The sequence below is a fragment of the Crotalus tigris genome, unplaced genomic scaffold (assembly GCF_016545835.1).
Source record: "Crotalus tigris isolate CLP2741 ecotype Arizona unplaced genomic scaffold, ASM1654583v1 scf7180000018291.410847, whole genome shotgun sequence".
In the NCBI taxonomy this organism is placed as follows: Eukaryota; Metazoa; Chordata; class Lepidosauria; order Squamata; family Viperidae; genus Crotalus; species Crotalus tigris.
The window spans coordinates 211,590-229,123 of record NW_024096925.1 but is presented as its reverse complement, the minus strand read 5'-3'; the positions used below and the strand labels follow the sequence as shown (position 1 = coordinate 229,123).

At 45.3% G+C, this 17,534-nt stretch overlaps 1 long non-coding RNA gene across 1 annotated transcript; it reads right to left on the bottom strand.

The window, feature by feature from the left end:
- Positions 1-998: 998 nt before the first annotated feature.
- Positions 999-13,559, bottom strand: LOC120310766. Its single transcript, XR_005557465.1, has 4 exons — positions 13,462-13,559; positions 8,661-8,840; positions 2,440-2,541; positions 999-1,544 (listed from the first exon to the last, which is right to left on the bottom strand). It is a non-coding gene; the product is annotated as an uncharacterized LOC120310766 (long non-coding RNA).
- Between the last annotated feature and the right edge of the window lie 3,975 nt (positions 13,560-17,534).

Genomic DNA, 17,534 nt, shown 5'->3' with positions numbered 1-17,534 from the left:
AGCCTCCAGTGTCTCTTGGTGATTGGCTGAAAAAAAAATCACACAGCTGGTTTTCATGCCTAAGGCAGGGCTAGAACTCTCAGGGGGTTGGACTAGATGACCTCCAAGGTCCCTACCAGCCCCTGTATTCTATGATTCTATTGTGGTCCACAATCCTCCGTGCCGTGAAATTCTCAATCCCCTTTTTAATTATGAAGGCACAACTGTGACTTCTGTTCCAGCCTGGCTTTTCCTGAGAAAATTATCTATGGACGTTGCCGATGGGGCCTGCCTGTCCATCACACCTCATTTCCACTTTGTCAGCTTTCAGAAAACCACACGAAAATGAGATGGTTACCCGCATCAAATTCCTGGGTGTGCAGCTAACGAACAGGCTGACTTGGTCACTCAACAGTGAGAAATTGGCGAAGCGGGCACAGCAGCGCCTGCATTTTCTGCATCACACGAGAAAAGCACAGCTTTCTTCCCCTGTCCTGACCACCTTCTACAGGGGGACGATTGAGAACATCCTGTCCTATAGCATCACAGTCTGGTTTGGAGGCATCCCTGCTTCAGACAGGAAGGCGGTGCAAAGAGTGGTGAGGACAGCTGGAAAGATCATTGGCAGCTCCCTCCCTCCCATCCAGGACATAGCACAGAAGCGTTGCTTGAGCAGGGTCCGCAAGATTGTCTGGGACATGACACATCCTCTTCACGACCTGTTTTCCTTGTTCTCTTCTGGGAGGAGGGGGCTTCGTGGTATCCGTAGCAGAACATCCAGATTCAGCCATAGTTTCCTTCCATACAACATTAATCTTGTGAACTCTCAAGCTTCCTCTTTCCGTTATATATTCAAGATGGACAGTATTTAATATTTATTTGCTACGTATATATAGGGGTGAAGGTCTATACATATGTTTAAGTGTGTGTCATGTATGTGTTTCACTCTGAGAGCAGGCAACTAAATTTCATTTTTGATGTGAGCCGTTGTGCCCACAGTAAAATAATGACAATAAAGGTTATCTTATCTAAATAAAGAAATAAGTGTTTATTTTCAGGAAATGGGTTATCTCCTCATGGGTCCATCAGCAACAACAGGACAGAGGTTTTGGCAGAAATGCCAAAGACCCACATTTAATTTTATATTTCATGTGGACGTTTTTTTAGTGTTTGCGTTGGTTCGACTGGGCTTTTTATTGTTTTAAAGTGTTTTTAATATTTCTAACCATAATATATATATATATTAAAAAAAACTATAAGCCTCGCAGAATCCTTGACTGAGAATGGACGACTGTAGAAACTGAATGAGTGAGAGCAGGAATGAATAAACAAACAAACAAATAAACGGGGAAGTAGTCTGTGCCCCCATCAGAGTTCCAGATCAATCAAGGCTCCGAAAACAAGGGTTACTGCTAACACAGACTTGGAGCACCTTACGACCGTCATACGGTTGCACCTGTCCTCCTGACAGCAGGTTAAGGTATACAGCGATGGCCAGCTGTTTTTCATGATGGGACAGTGGACTGCACAACCTTTTTGAAGCAGGAATCCAGACAAAGAAGTCGCTAAACAGGAAAGGAAACACACAACAGGTTAAACGAGGCGCCCCTCTGCTTTTTCCTTGAGGCCGGAGTTACAGTTAGTCAACTATTCCCCCACCCAGTGGGGCAGTGATGTCATCTCCCATTATCCCACAGAAGGGAAACACCTGAATGTGCTGTGTGTGTGTGTGTGTGTGTGTGTGTGTGTGTGTGTGTGTGTTAAGAGAGGTGAAAAGGTCCCTCCTGTGTCTGTATGGGGGGGCCTTCATGCTGCTCTCCTATAACTGGTGCACTAGAAGAGAATCTTGGGGTCCATGGTGCTCTCCAAGATTGAGGAGGAGGAGGTGGTGGAGGAGGAGGAGGAGGAGGAGGAGGAGGAGGAGTAGTAAAACTGTAGGGGCCTTGGTGTTCTCTGAACCTGGTTGCTTTCTTACAGACATTTCATTACCAAACTAGGTAACATCATCCGTGCTAGAAGGGAGTGGGGTTTGTGGAGGAGGAGGAGGAGGAGGAGGAGGAGGAGGAGGAGGAGGAGGAGGAGGAGGAGGAGGAGGAGGAGGAGGAAAACTATGGGGTCCTTGGTGTTCTCTGAACCTGGTTGCTTTCTTGCAGACATTTCATTACCAAACTAGGTAACATCATCCAGGCTAGAAGGGAGTGGGGTTTGTGGAGAGGAGGAGGAGGAGGAGGAGGAGGAGGAGGAGGAGGAGGAGGAGGAGGAGGAGGAGGAGGAGGAAAACTGTAGGGGCCTTGGTGTTCTCTGAACCTGGTTGCTTTCTTGCAGACATTTCATTATCAAACTAGGTAACATCATCAGTGCTAGAAGGGAGTGGGGCTTGTGGAGAAGAGGAGGAGGAGGAGGAGGACTAACTGCACACACGTACAGACAGGCCTTTGGTCGTGCGTGCTGCATGCTTACCTGTATACCTTGTGCAGAAATGCTCATGGTGAGAACAGTTCTTAATTTTTGTACACCCAGAGTAGGTTGTCTGATTGCAAGCGTAGCATTCCAGCGAAGGAACTGCGTAGGAAAATGGAATGGGGTTGGCATGAGTTCGGGATCCTGAAACCGAAAGTCTTAGGAGGGAAGTGGTGAGCAGACAGTTAAAGGTCTTTCCTTTAGTACAGTTACTTTTTAAACTTCCAGGTAATACTGAAATGACTTATGATTGGTCCTTGCACTTACAACGGTCTCTGTTTTATCCTCCTCCTCCTGGTCTTTGCAAGCCCTGCTCCCTCCTAGCACTGATGATGTTACCTAGTTGGGTAATGAAACACAGTCCGCCTCCTCCTCCCCCTCCTCTTCTCCACAAACCCCACTCCCTTCTAGCACTGATAGTGTTAAATAGTTGGTAATGAAACGTCTGCAAGAAAACCACCCAGCTCAGAGAGCACCAAGGATTCTACAGTCCTCCTCCTGCTCCTCTCCCCACACCTCACTCCCTTCTAGCACTGATGATGTTACCTAGTTGGGTAATGAAACATCTGCACAAAAACAACCAAGCTCAGAGAGCACCAAGGACCCATCCTTCTCCTTCTCCTCCTCCTCCTCCTCCTTCTCCTCCTCTCCCTCTTCCTCTTCCTCCTCCTCCTCCTCCTCTCTGGAATCTCAACTTCTTTCTAGCACTGATGATATTACCTATTTGGGTCATGAAAGGTCTGAAAGAAAACCACCAAGCTCAGAGAGCACCAAGAACCCCATAGCCCTCTCCTCCTCCTCCTCCTCCTCCTCCTCCTCCTCCTCCTCCTCCTCCTCCTCCTCCTCCTCCTCCTCCTCCTCCTCTTCCTGCTGCTCCTCTCTGGAAACTCAACTTCTTTCTAGCACTGATGATATTACCTAGTTGGGTCATGAAACGTCTGCAGGAAAACCACCAAGCTCAGAGAGCACCAAGGACCCCATAGCCCTCCTCCTCCTCCTCCTCCTCCTCCTCCTCCTCCTCCACCACCACCACCACCTCTTCCTCCTTCTCCTCCTCCTCCTCCTCCTCCTTCTTCTCCCTGCAAACCCCACTCCCTTCTATGATTGATGATGTTACCTAGTTGGGTCATGAAACGTCTGCAGGAAAACCACCAAGCTCAGAGAGCACTAAAGACCCCATAGCCTCCCCTCTTCCTCCTCCTCCTCCTCCTCCTCCTCCTTCTCCCTCTCCTCCTCCTCCTCCTCCCACAAAGAGTACATTTAAGGCCCACGTTCCTGCCACCTAAGCAGGAAAAAAGGGCTCCAGCAATGCTTGTGATCCTGACTTGGACAGAGGGAGAGATGGGACAAAAACGTCAAGCAACTTTGCTTCCTCCTTCTTTGTTTTGATGGCTTCCATCCAAAGGTCCTGAAATATTAGGAGCTTGGCAGGACAACAGGTCTTGCGATTGGTTATGAAATCCAGAAAGAGACAAGCCTGAACAGGAACCCTCGAAATACAGGCAGCACCAAGACTGAGTCAACAAATCTTGAAGAAGCACAACAGTTGCGTTAAAGAAGCTCACAACGGAACAGAATTAGCCAGCTGACGGAGAATCGGCAAGAAAATCTGAGGTCTCCCATATTATGTTACTTCTCCTGCTATATAAACGTGTGTGTTTGTGTGTGTGAAGTAGAGAGAGAGAGGCGAGTGAGTCACACTCCTGGCAAGAAGAAGAACAGGTCTGCGCAATTTGCCAGTTAATCTTTCTGAAAGTGATTTGATCTTGCGTTCCTTGGGTCTTTTAGCATCAAACTAGGATTAGAATTCTAGTTTCACACTCCTAGACCAACACTTTACCGGCTTACATAGAGAATGGCTGATATACATTGTCCCAGTGTAAATGAAAACCTATCTACAGAGGAAGGTCTGGAGGCACAATAACAGAATGATAGAGCTGGAAGGGACCTTAGAGGTCTTCTAGTCCAACCCCCTGTGCATGGCAGGAGATCCTATACTATTCTGGATTTTCTTTGGGCTTGATGGGAGGGATACACACAGTGGTTCTCAACCTGTGGGTTGGGACCCCATTTGGGGTCGAACGACCATTTCACGGGGGTCGCCAAACAACGCAGTCCGCCATTTTTTCCCCCTTTTCCTTAGCTGTGCTACTCCCTTTTATTCTATTGGCTTTTGAAAGCCAATAGAATAGACTCTCTTGAATAGAGTCTCATTCTATTGGCTTTCAAAAGCCAATAGGAATTGTCCAGGCTGTTTCTGCCCTGCTGAACCGGCCAAAAGTCCCAGTCTGCAAACGGTACTGCACCAGTTGAGTAGTCCTCGACTTACGACCGGTTGAGTAGTCCTCGACTTATGACCGGTTGGGGGTTGCGGCATTAAAAAGGTTGAGAACCACTGTTATAGAAAGAATAACAGAACAGAACAACCGAGTTGGAAGGGACCTTGGAGGTCTTCTAGTCCAACCCCCTGCTCAAAGCAGGAGACCAAATAGAGATTGGGCGAATCTAGCTTAAAAACAATAACTGTGAGAGGGACATTTGAGTCCTGGTGGACGATCATTTGACTGTGAGGCAGCAGTGTGCAGCAGCAACCAAAAAAAGCTAATACAATCCTGGTTTGTATAAACAGAGGCATAGAATCAAGATCACGCAAAGTATTAGTACCACTTTATAAAACCCTAGTGTGGAAAGTCACCCCCCCAGAGAAAGAAATACTTTTGAAAATATTTAAAAAGCAGAATATATTTTCCTAAAGGATTTTAAAAGCAGAAACCAATCCCGCCCCCTAAGTTTCTCTGTCTGTAGAATTGCAGATGTGATAATCTTGTCAGAAAGACTGGAGTCAGGAAACTGAGATTAGGAAGAAAGATCCCTAGAATCAACACACCAAAAATCTAAGAGTCATCAGCCACAGTCCCAGGGAAGCAGGATTGACCTTTGGAACATAATAGGATTAACCCACCACCATCAGAATACCAGGAAGGCACACTCAGACTCAGGTCAAAGTTCATGCCACAGGAACAACTCCAAACAAAAGGCTCAAGGAGGTATAAAAACCCACTCCCTACATGTGCTCACTCTCTTTTCTTTCAGAGCCATCTTTCCGTCTGGCTCTCCTCTTTAATAAACTGCAATCTTCTTTCTAAAGCAGTCGCCATGTTGTTTATTCCCGGCTTGGACTGAACCACGATGAAGACTTTTCCTTCAACACTAGAGAGGCAACACCTGGAATACCTCAAACAATGTTGGTCACTGTACTACAAAAAAGATGTTGAGGCTTTGGAAAAAGTTCAGAGAAGAGCAACTAAGATGATCAAAGGAGACTGGAGACTAAAACATACAAAGAACGGCTGCAGGACTTGGCTTTGGCTAGTCTAAAGAAAAGAAGAAACAGGAGAGACATGATAGCAGTGTTCCAGTATCTGCCACAAAGAAGAAGAGGTCAAGTTATTCTCCAAAGCACCAGAGAGAAGGACGAGAAACAATGGTTGGAAACTGATCAAAGAGAGAAGCAACCTGGAATTAAGGAGAAACTTCTTAACAGTGAGGACAATTAACCAGCGGAACAGCTTGCCTCCAGAAATTGTGGGCGCTCCATCACTGGAGATTTTTAAGAAGAGACTAGACAGTCACTTGTCTGAAATGGTATAGGTTCTCCTGCTTGAGCAGAGGGTTGGACTACAAGACCTCCAAGGTCCCTTCCAGCTCTATTCTATTCTATTCTTCCTTGGTTTTTCCTTGAAGAGCTGAAGAAGGTCCACAGATGAGAAGCAAAATGTCTTCAAGGAAAAACGAAGAAAAAGCACCTTGGAGACACTCAACATAGGATGTCACTTTGCAGGATTGCTATAGAGAGGTCCTTCAGAAAGAAGGAAGACAAATTCAAGAAGAGACTGGACAACCATTGGACCAAGATGATATAAGGTCCCATTCTCCTGAGGCAGCACACTGGATGGATAATCAAAGGAAATGAATTTTGCTTTGCTTTTTTATTTTATCATTTGAAATAGTACTACCTCTTTATATTACTTTTGTAAGATCACATTTGAAACACCGCATACAGTTTTGGTCGCCACAATACAAAAAAAGATATTGAGACTCTACAAAGAGCGGAGGGAAGAGCAACAAAGACAATCAGGGGACGGGAGGCTAAAACATATAAAAAACGGTTGCAGGAATTGGGTATGTCTACTTTAATGAAAAGAAGGACGAGGGGTGACACGTAAGTATGGAGCTGCTCTTCGTAAAGAGATCTCTTGAGCCCTTAGATTCAAATCTACAGAGTAGCAGATAAGACCATTGTCAGGTCTGCCATCAGATCTGTCAGCTGCCCCAGAACTGGATGCTGTTGTTGGTTTTGCTCATCATTCAACCTTCTTTCCTAAGCAGCCAGCCTCCATTTTATTTACTCCCAGCTTGGAACCGGACCTGATTTTTCTTCTTACAGCTGTAACCACGTGGCTTCAGTAAAAGTATCCCTTTCACTACAAATGGAGTTGAGGTTCTTTCTTTCCTGAATATCCAAGCTGGGATAGGCCTGACAATCATATCAAATCAAACACTTGGACAATGAAATCAAGTATGGTAGCTGTCTAACTAGAAAGTTACAGAGCCCAGCTACTTGAGGTTCAGAAAGCTCCATCTAGGACAGATTGCTATTAGCCATTCATGCAAGGACTATTACATCCAGATGTTTCTCAAATGACACATGCTTCAGCCCTGAGGCGTCTGGGCTCAGATTTACACAACTACCAATTTGAATGCGTTTTTTTTTTAATACGAATGAGTGAATGACACAAGAGGAGCTCAAAACATCACAGTATTTATGCTTAAGGCCTACGCAATCTAGACTCTCAAATTGTGGAGAAGATACAAGGAGCAACTATCTGAAGTCCAACCATATGCAGTCAGGGGTTTGTGCCTATTTTTAATTTATATGGGGACTACGCAGATATAGGCCATCTGTTCCAAATCTGCAGAACATCCGTCTTAGTGAATGAGGTAGATGTATTTTGCTTTCTACAGCTGAATATGTTTCCTTGTTTGTTTACAGCCAATAGCCAACAAACAAGGCTTTGCAAATACAGATATTCCTCAACTTACAAACATAATTGAGGCTGTCAATTACAGTTATAAGTTTGCTTTCACAGCTAAGGTGGGACTAGAACTCACCATCTCCTGGTGATTGGCCCACCCAGCTGGCTTTCATGGCTAAGCTGAGACTAGAACTCATACTCTCCTGGTGATTGGCCCAAAGTCACCCAGCTGGCTTTCATGTCTAAAGTGGGTTTAGAACTCACCATCTCTTGCTGATTGGCCCAAAGTCACTTAGCAAGCTTTCATGACTAAGGGGAGACTAAAACTCACAGTCTCCTGGTGATTGGCCCAAAGTCAACCAATCGGCTCTCATGGCTAAGGGGAGACTAGAACTCATGGTCTCTTGGTGATTAGCCCAAAGTAACCAGGTTAGCTTTCATGCCTAAAACAAGATTAGAACTCACTGTTTCCTGGTGATTGGGCCAAATTCACCCGGCCAGCATTCATGCCTAAAGTGGGACTAGAATTCACCATCTCCCGGTGATTGGGCCAAAATCACCCAGTTGACTTCCATGCCTAAGGGAGGACTAGAACTCACCATCTCCCACTTTCTAGCTTGGAGCCTTGACCACTAGCTCAGGGCTAGGCAACCTATGCTCTTTTATGACTTGTGGACTTCCCCTCCCAGAATTCCTGAGCCAACCATGCTGAGGGGAAAGGGAGAGGTTTCCATGCTGAGCCATGCTGGCTCAGGAATTCTGGGAGTTGAAGTCCACAAGTCATGAAGGGGCCATAGTTCCCTCATGCTGGCTCAGGAATTCTGGGAGTTGAAGTCCACAAGTCATGAAGGGGCCATAGTTCCCTCATGCTGGCTCAGGAATTCTGGGAGTTGAAGTCCACAAGTCATAAAGCAGCCTAGGCCTAGGCTAGAGGTAGGCCACCTTGGCTCTTTTATGACTCGTGGACTTCAACTCCCAGAATTCCTGAGCCAGCCATGCTGAGGGGAAAGGGAGAGGTTTCCAAGCTGAGTCATGCCGGCTCAGGAATTCTGGGAGTTGAAGTCCATGAGTCATGAAGGGGCCAAGGTTGCCTAGCCCTGCACTAGTTCAAACTGGTTCTTTTTATTCAGCATCCCGAAAGGGGGGTAAAAAATTATGACTGCCCACTGTACCAAAGCTGCTCACCTTTCTTGACGTGCAAGATAATGGTCAACAAGACAACCAGAAGATGTCTCTTCATTCCTTTCCGAGCTTCATCCACCACCACGAAGCCACCAGGTTTCAAGGTCCCCTTTTGGTTTTGGTGCAGAAAAGCATTGGATCGCTACGGGAGCTTACGAAAGGCCTCTTTTCACACCCAAGGAACTGAGACAAAAGAGAAACCGTGTTGTTCAGCCAAGGAGATAAATAGGGAGGTGCCCATTTGAGTGTAGGAGACCACGTTAAAGCCTTTGCTTTGCAGGAAAGCTCCTTCAGATGTTGGAAGAATTTTAACGCGGGGAGGAATCGAGGGGAAAAAACTGTTGTGTGCATAACGCAAAGCTGCTTTTTTCCAAAAGACAATGGGACTTTCTTGGGGTTAGGCTAAAGCATATAAGGAATGGCTGCTGGAATTGGGTATGTCTAATTTAATGACGAGAAGGACGAGGGGGGACATGATAGCCGTGTTCCAGTATGTCAGGGGCTGCCCCAAAGAAGAGGGAGTCAAGCTATTCTCCAAAGCACCTGAAGGCATGACAAGAAGCCATGGATAGAAACTGATCAAGGAGAGAAGCAACCTAGAACTAAGGAGAAACTTCCTGACAGAACAATTAACCAGTGGAACAATCTGCCTCCATAAGTGGTGAATGCTCCAACACTGGAAGTTTTTAAGAAGAGACTGGTCAGCCATTTGTCCGAAATTGTATAGGAATTCCTGCTTGAGCAGGGGGTTGGACTAGATGACCTCCAACAATGATGTTCAGACTGGATTTGGCATTTTTGTCTACCTATCGAGTCCTTACCCAGGACCTGGGATAGGCATTATTATTATTACTATTATTATTGTGGATCATTGCACAGTCAGCCAGATGTTCAGACTGGATTTGGCATTTTGTCTACCTACCATCAAACGTGTGGATGTTTGATGGTATTACAGATATCGTTGCAGGATGGAAGCGATTCCTAGTCAGGCCACCTTTTGCAATTGATTAATAGCAAATTTGTCAATGCCAATGGTGTTCAAGTGGTGCTCCAGTTGTTTTGGGATTGCACCCAAGGAGCCTATGACTATTGGTACTACCCTTGCTTGCTTTTGCCACAGTCTTTCCATTTCTATTTGGAGGTCTTTGTATTTTGTTATCTTCTCCAGTTCTTTCTCATCTATTCTGCTGCCTCCAGGCACTGCCAGATCCACTATCCAGACATCATCATCAATAATAATAATACGAAGAAGAAGAAGAAGAGGAAGAAGAAGAAGAAGAAGAAGAAGGAGAAGGAGAAGGAGAGGAGGAGGAGGAGGAGGAGGAGGAGGAGAAGGAGGAGAAGAAGAAGAAGAAGAAGAAGAAGAAGAAGAAGAAGAAGAAGAAGAAGAAGAAGAAGAAGAAGAAGAAGAAGAAGAAGAAGAAGAAGAAGAAGAAGAAGAAGGAAGAAGAAGAAGAAGAAGAAGAAGAAGAAGAAGAAGAAGAAGAAGAAGAAGAAGAAGAAGAAGAAGAAGAAGAAGAAGAAGAAGAAGAAGAAGAAGTCCATTTGCCTTTTGAAAAACACTTTTGGGGAAAACCACAATCTGGATGACTGAGAATCTCCAAAGACAAATGGGTGAGATGGAAAAAGTGGTCCCACCCTATAGACCAGCCCGGTTCTTCTCCTCCACTTTGATTATATCCCCTTTTCCAGCTTGCACTTCACTGGACCACATGTTCAAAGAGGGACTTCAGAAATTTCAGGAGAACAGCTCATCCAACAGGAGGAAAATAGCACCATCTAACGTCCACCTTGGTATTTCCACCATTACCCTAATTGTTCTCTTGCCTTGAGTTATTGGATTAATAGAGCTCTAGGTTTTCCTACTCAGGCTTGTAGTTGTTCAACAGTTCTGACAATCTTTAAGGGATGAGGGGAGGACAAAGATCCCATCTTTCTCCCTTTTATCCTCAGAGGCTAAAACATACAAGGAACAGTTGCTGGAATTGGATATGTCTAGTTCAGTGAAGAGAAGGACGAGGGGGGGGGGCAGGATAGCAGTGTTCCAGTATCTCAGGGGCTGCCCCAAAGAAGAGGGAGTCAAGCTATTCTCCAAAGGACCTAAAGGCAGGACAAGAAGCAACGGAGGGAAACTAATCAAGGAGAGAAGCAACCTAGAACTAAGGAGAAATTTCCTGAAGTGTGAGAACAATTAATCAGTGGAACAACCTGCCTCCAGAAGTAGTGAATGCTCCAACACTGGAGGTTTTTAAGAAGAGATTGGACAACTATTTGTCTGAAATGGTATAGTGTTTCCTGCCTGAGCAGGGGGTTGGACTAAAAGACCTCCAAGATCCCTTCCAACTCTTTTCTTCGGTTATATGTGTTTCACTTTGAGAGCGGGCAACTAAATTTCATTTTTGATGTGTGCCGTTGTGCCCACAGTAAAAAAATGACAATAAAGCTTAGCTTAGCTTAGCTTAGTTTAGTTTAGCTTAGCTTATCTTAGCTTAGTTTAACTTAGTTTAGCTTAGCTTAGCTTAGCTTAATTTAGCTTAGTTTAGCTTAGCTTAGCTTAGCTTAGTTTAGCTTAGTTTTATCTTATCTCAGCTCAGTTCATCTCAGCTCAGCTTAACTCAGCTCAGCTCAGCTCAGCTTAGTTTAGCTTAGTTTAGCTTAGTTTATTCCTTCTGGAAATATGGCTATCCAATCTCTTTTAGACATCCTCCAGTGATGGACACCCACAACTCCTGAAGGCAAGTTATACCACTGATTAATTGTTCTCACTGTCAGGAAATTTCTCCTTAATTCTAGGTTGCTTCTCTTCCCGATTACTTTCCATCCATTGCTTCTTGTCCCAACGGCTTTAAACCTAACTTGGAGTTCCTTCTTTAAAGCACAAGAAGGACACTGAAGTACTGGGGAGAATGCCGAAGGGACAGGCAGGCCAAACCTTATGAAGAACAGTGAAAATTGGGTACATTAAGCATAAAGAAGAGTAGGTTAAGGGGAGACATGACAGCAATCTTCGAAAATTTGAAAGCTTGCCAAAGAGAAGAGGAACTGAGTTCATTCTCCACAGATAGGACAAGAAACAATGGATGGAAGCGTAATGAGAAGATATCCAAACTCAAACTACGGAGGAATTTCTGGAGCATGATTAGGAAATTAGGACATTGAATTAATAGTGGAACTGAATCAAGATCACGTGAAGTATTAATACCACTCTTCAATGCCTTGGTAAGGCCACACTTGGAATACGGCATCCAGTTTTGGTCACCACGATGTAAAAAAGATGTTGAGACTCTAAAAAGAGTGCAGAGAAGAGCAACAAAGATGATCAGGGGACTGAAGGCTAAAACATATAAGGAACAGTTGCTGGAATTGGGTATGTCTAGTTTAACAAAGAGAAGGATGAGGGGGGACATGATAGCAGTGTTCCAATATCTCAGGGGTGGCCACAAAGAAGAGGGAGTCAAGCTATTCTCCAAAGCATCTGAAGGCAGGACAAGAAACAACGGGTGGAAGCTAATCAAGGAGAGAAGCAACCTAGAACTAAGGAGAAACTTCCTGACAGTGAGAACAATTAATCAGTGGAACAGCCTGCCTCCAGAAGCAGTGAATGCTCCAACACTGGAAGTTTTTAAGAAGAGACTGGTCAGCCATTTGTCCGAAATGGTGTAGGGTTTCCTGCCTGAGCAGGGGGTTGGAGTAGATGACCTCCAAGGTCCCTTCCAACTTTACTACTATTACTAAATAACAGGGGAGATTTTTAAACCAAGGTTGGACAACCATGAATCTAGGATGGTTGGAAGATGCTTCCCTTGGGCAGGGGGTTGGTCTGGACAGGTCCCAACAGGCAATCAACCTACAATGTTCCAGTCCAATGTTTCTATGGTAAATTTAAAAGAAACCTGAAAACCGAGTTTTGTTAAGGTCAGCTTACTGTCAGCTTACTGTATTTTTTTATTTTGCTTTCTTGTTACCATTTGTTCTTTCAATCAATGGAACAATGGTTACATTGTTGACGCATTGATTTATAAATTTCGGCAGTCTGTGAAAATAACCGTGCAGTTATTTATTTATTATTTATTATTAAAATTTATAGACCGCCCCACACCCGCAGGACTCCGGGCGGCTAACAATAAAAACACATAAAACATAACAAAACAAACAGTACAAGAACGGTCATCCAGGGGTCAGGTTTTATAAACCCCAGGCCTGCCGGAAAAGCCAGGTCTTAAGCAGCTTACGGAAAACCAACAGGGTGGGAGCGGTCCTAATCTCCGGGGGGAGCTGGTTCCAAGACGTGGGCGCCATCACAGAGAAGACCCTCCTCCGCGGCCCTGCCAAATGGCACTGCTTGGCCAACAAGACCTGAAGGCGGCCCAGCCTGTGGGATCTAACCGGATGAAGGGAACTATGAGGTAGTATGCGGTCTCGCAAATAGCCTGGCCCTGAGCCATATAGGGCTTTAAAGGTAATGACCAACACCTTGAATTGGACCCGGAGACCAATAGGCAACCAGTGCAGCTCAGGGAGGATAGGTGTAACGTGGGTGTATCGAGGAGCACCCACTATCACTCGCGCGGCTGCATTCTGGACCAACTGTAGTCTCCAAATATTTCAAGGGTAGCCCCATGTAGAGCGCATTGCAGTAGTCCAGGCGTGAGGTGACAAGGGCATGAGTGACTGTAAGGAGATCCTCCCGGTCCAGGTAGGGTCGCAACTAGTGCAACAGTTAAGCATGTGTCTCAGCATTGCGATGTGGCTAAATCCATGGCCAGTTACCCTCAGCCCCAACTCCAGGGCGATGGTCCCTTACCTGCTCTTCAGCTGCACCTGTGCCTTGCTCAAATAGACCCCCTTAATATATTCTTGCCGTCACGCCAAGCCTTTATGACAGGTGTACAGCCTGCAAACTGCCATGGAAGAGGCTATTGTTGAACGCTTAGCATTCCGTTGGTGTCAGAAGTATCCAGAGTCTTCTGATTAGTGATCTTCCCAATCAAGGAACTATGGACTCCATCCAACTCAACGTATCTCCACCATGGCAACTTGAAGACACACGGACTTCAAGTGCCAGAATCCCCCAGTCAGCAAAGCTCTGGGCTTCTGGCCCGGGCACACAACCAAGACTTGTGAAAATTCGACAGAGCTGAGGTCATCCTGATCTCTGAAGGGAAAATATTCCAGAAGAGAGAGGCTACACCAGAGAACGTATTTATTTCCTGCCAGGCAACATTCCTTGGCTGAGGACCCATAAGATGTACCCCCTACTAGACCAGGGGTAGGCAACTAGACAACTAGACAAAACTAGATGGGAGAAATGACAGGAAGAAAACTATCCAGAAGATTCAGTATACTTTTATCACATGGGAAAATGTTCACCAATGGCTAGAAAAACGAGCTGGAGAGAAAGGAATGTGATATGTACTATGTAACATTAAATATGTAATACTAATAATAGTAGTAAAGTTGGAAGGGACCTTGGAGGTCATCTAGTCCAACCCCCTGCTCAGGCAGGAAACCCTACACCATTTCGGACAAATGGCTGTCCAGTGTCTTCTTAAAAACTTCCAGTGTTGGAGTATTTACTGCTTCTGGAGGCAGGCTGTTCCACTGATTAATTGTTCTCACTGTCAGGAAGTTTCTCCTTAGTTCTAGGTTGCTTCTCTCCTTGATTAGTTTCCACCCATTGCTTCTTGTCCTGCCTTCAGGTGCTTTGGAAAATAGCTTGATTCCCTCTTCTTTATGGCAGCCCCTGAGATATTGGAATACTGCTATCATGTCCCCCCTTTTCCTTCTCTTCGTTAAACTAGACATACCCAATTCCAGCAGCCGTTCCTTATATGCTTTAGCCTCCAGTCCCCTAATCATCTTTGTTGCTCTTCTCTGTACTCTTTCTAGAGTCTCAACATCTTTTTTACATCGTGGTGACCAATACTGGATGCAGTATTCCAAGTGTGGCCTTACCAAGGCATTGAAGAGTGGTATTAATACTTCACGTGATCTTGATTCTATCCCTCTGTTAATGCAGCCTAGCACTGTGTTGGCCTTTTTGGCAGCTGCAGCACACTGCTGGCTCATATTTAGGTGATTGTCTACTAGGACTCCGAGGTCCCTCTCACAGTTACTACTATTGAGCATGGTGCCACCTATGCTGTACTTGTGCATTTGGTTTTCCTTGCCTAAATGTAGAACCTTGCTTTTTTCACCATTGAATTTCATTTTGTTAGTTAGTGCCCATTGTTCAAGTCTGTCCAGATCCTTCTGTATCATAAGCTTGTCTTCTGGAGTGTTGGCTATTCCTGCCAGCTTGGTGTATTAGTATTAGTAAGAAGAAGACCACCAGGTGAAGTGAAGATGTGAGAAATATATCGTTAACTAATATATTGAGTATGAAAATATAGAAACTATGACTGATTGTTTTTTAAGCACATGGATCCAGACAACATGCTGTTTGCTAAATGTTAAAGAATGTTCTCTTCTAAAAATTAATAAAATATAATAAAAAAGCTACCCCATGGGTAACCTGGCCCATGAATGTCTTTAAAGGTGATAACCAGCATTTTGAATTGCACCTGGAAACATACTGGCAATCCATACAGCTCATGAGAAACTCAGGAGAGTCCGTTTGAGTGAGTGGTTAAGACACCAGGCTAGAAAGCAAGAGATGGTGAGTTATAGTCCCGCCTGGGGCATGGAGGCCAGCTGGGTGACTTTGGGCCAATCACCAGGAGACAGCGAATTCTAGTCCCAGCTTAGCCATAATAGTCATCTGGGTGACTTTGGGCCAATCACCAGGAGGCGGTGAGTTCTAGTCCCAGCTTAGCCATGAAAGCCACCTGGGTGTCTTTGGGCAAATCACCAGGAGATGGTGAGTTCTAGTCCCAGCTTAGCCATGAAAGCCAGCTTGGTGTCTTTTGGCCAATCATCAGGAGATGGTGAGTTCTAGTCCCAGCTTAGCCATAATAGTCATCTGGGTGTCTTTGGGCCAATCACCAGGAGATTGTGAGTTCTAGTCCCAGCTTAGCCATAATAGTCATCTGGGTGTCTTTGGGCCAATCACCAGGAGATTGTGAGTTCTAGTCCCAGCTTAGCCATGAAAGCCAGCTGGGTGACTTTGGGCCAATCACCAGGAGACAGTGAATTCTAGTCCTAGCTTAGCCATAATAGTCATCTGCGTGACTTTGGGCCAATCACCAGGAGACTGTGAGTTCTAGTCCCAGTTTAGCCATGAAAGCCAGCTGGGTGTCTTTGGGCCAATCACCAGGAGACAGCAAATTCTAGTCCTAGCTTAGCCATAATAGTTATCTGGGTGTCTTTGGGCGAATCACCAGGAGACAGTGAGTTCTAGTCCCAGCTTAGCCATGAAAGCCAGCTGGGTGTCTTTGGGCCAATCACCAGGAGATTGGGAGTTCTAGTCCCAGCTTAGCCATGAAAGCCAGCTGGGTGCTTTCCAAATGACAAAGTCCAGCTTTAGCCATGCTGGTGTCTTTGGGCCAATCACCAGAGAGATTGGGAGTTCTAGTCCCAGCTTAGCCATGAAAGCCAGCTGGGTGTCTTTGGACAAATCACCAGGAGACAGTGAGTTCTAGTCCCAGCTTAGCCATGAAAGCCAGCTGGGTGTCTTTGGGCGAATCACCAGGAGATTGGGAGTTCTAGTCCCAGTTTAGCCATGAAAGCCAACTGGGTGACTTTGGGCCAGTCACTCCCTCTCAGTCCAGCTCACCTCACAAGGTTGCTGTTGTGAGGATAACAGGAAGAAGGTGCTGGATATGTTCCCTACCTTGAATTATTTGTAAAAATAATAAAGGCGGGATACAAATCGATAAAATGCAGTAGTCCTCAAATTACGACCCGCAATTTTTCTCGCTAAGTGAAACATTTGCTCAGTGGGTTTCGCCCCATTTTACGACCTTTCTTGCCACAGTCGTCAAGTGATTCACTGCAGTGGTTCAGTTAGTAACAGGGTTGTTAACTGAATCTAGCTTCCCCGTTGTCTTTGCTTATCAGGTCGCAAAAGGGGGATCATGTGACCCCTGAGACACTGCGACCGTCATAAATATGAGTCAGTTGCCAAATGTCTGAATTTTGATCATGTGACTATGGGGATGATACGATGGTCACTAAGTGAGAAAACCAGTCACAAGTCACTTTTTTTCAGTGCTGTTGTAACTTTGACTGGTCCCTAAATGAACGACTGTAAAATAAAAATACAGTAGTAGCGTGACATGTGTCGAATATCTTTGCTAGCCACGCCACTGTACACTGCATAAGTTGAAACTTCTGAATGCTCTCCAAGGTCAGCCCCATGTAGAGTGTATTGCAGTAGTCTAGACCAGTGGTTCTTAACCTTTTTGAACGAATCACCCCCTTGAGCCAATGAGGAAGTTGTCATCGCCCCCCTCCTCCAACACAACCTCTCAATCACAACATAAGAAATAATTCTTCGATTTATGCAAACACTTTTTTTTTGTTTTCTTTAAAATTGTCATCAGGACGTATCGATGCAAATAATTTATTTCCAGTCTTTTCCCCATATCTCCCATATTCTGGCCAATGGCACGCGACTGTATGGGTAGAGGCTGCTGCGCAACGCCCATGAAGATAAGCGATGCGCCTTCACATATGTACGGCGTTCTGTACTGAAGCTAGCTGGAGGAACTTTTGAAAACACAATTCAATCCACTAAGAGCGAGCGATCTGATGTTTTTGTACGACAGATATACAGCGATTCACTGTACGAAAAAGGCTCAAAAGTGTCCCCAAAACGTCTCGCTTCATCGCCCCCATATCGCCCCCCTTTTCGTTCCTTCGCCCCCCTGAAAAATGAAATCGCCCCCGGGGGGCAATATTGTCCAGGTTAAGAACCACTGGTCTAGACAACCAGTC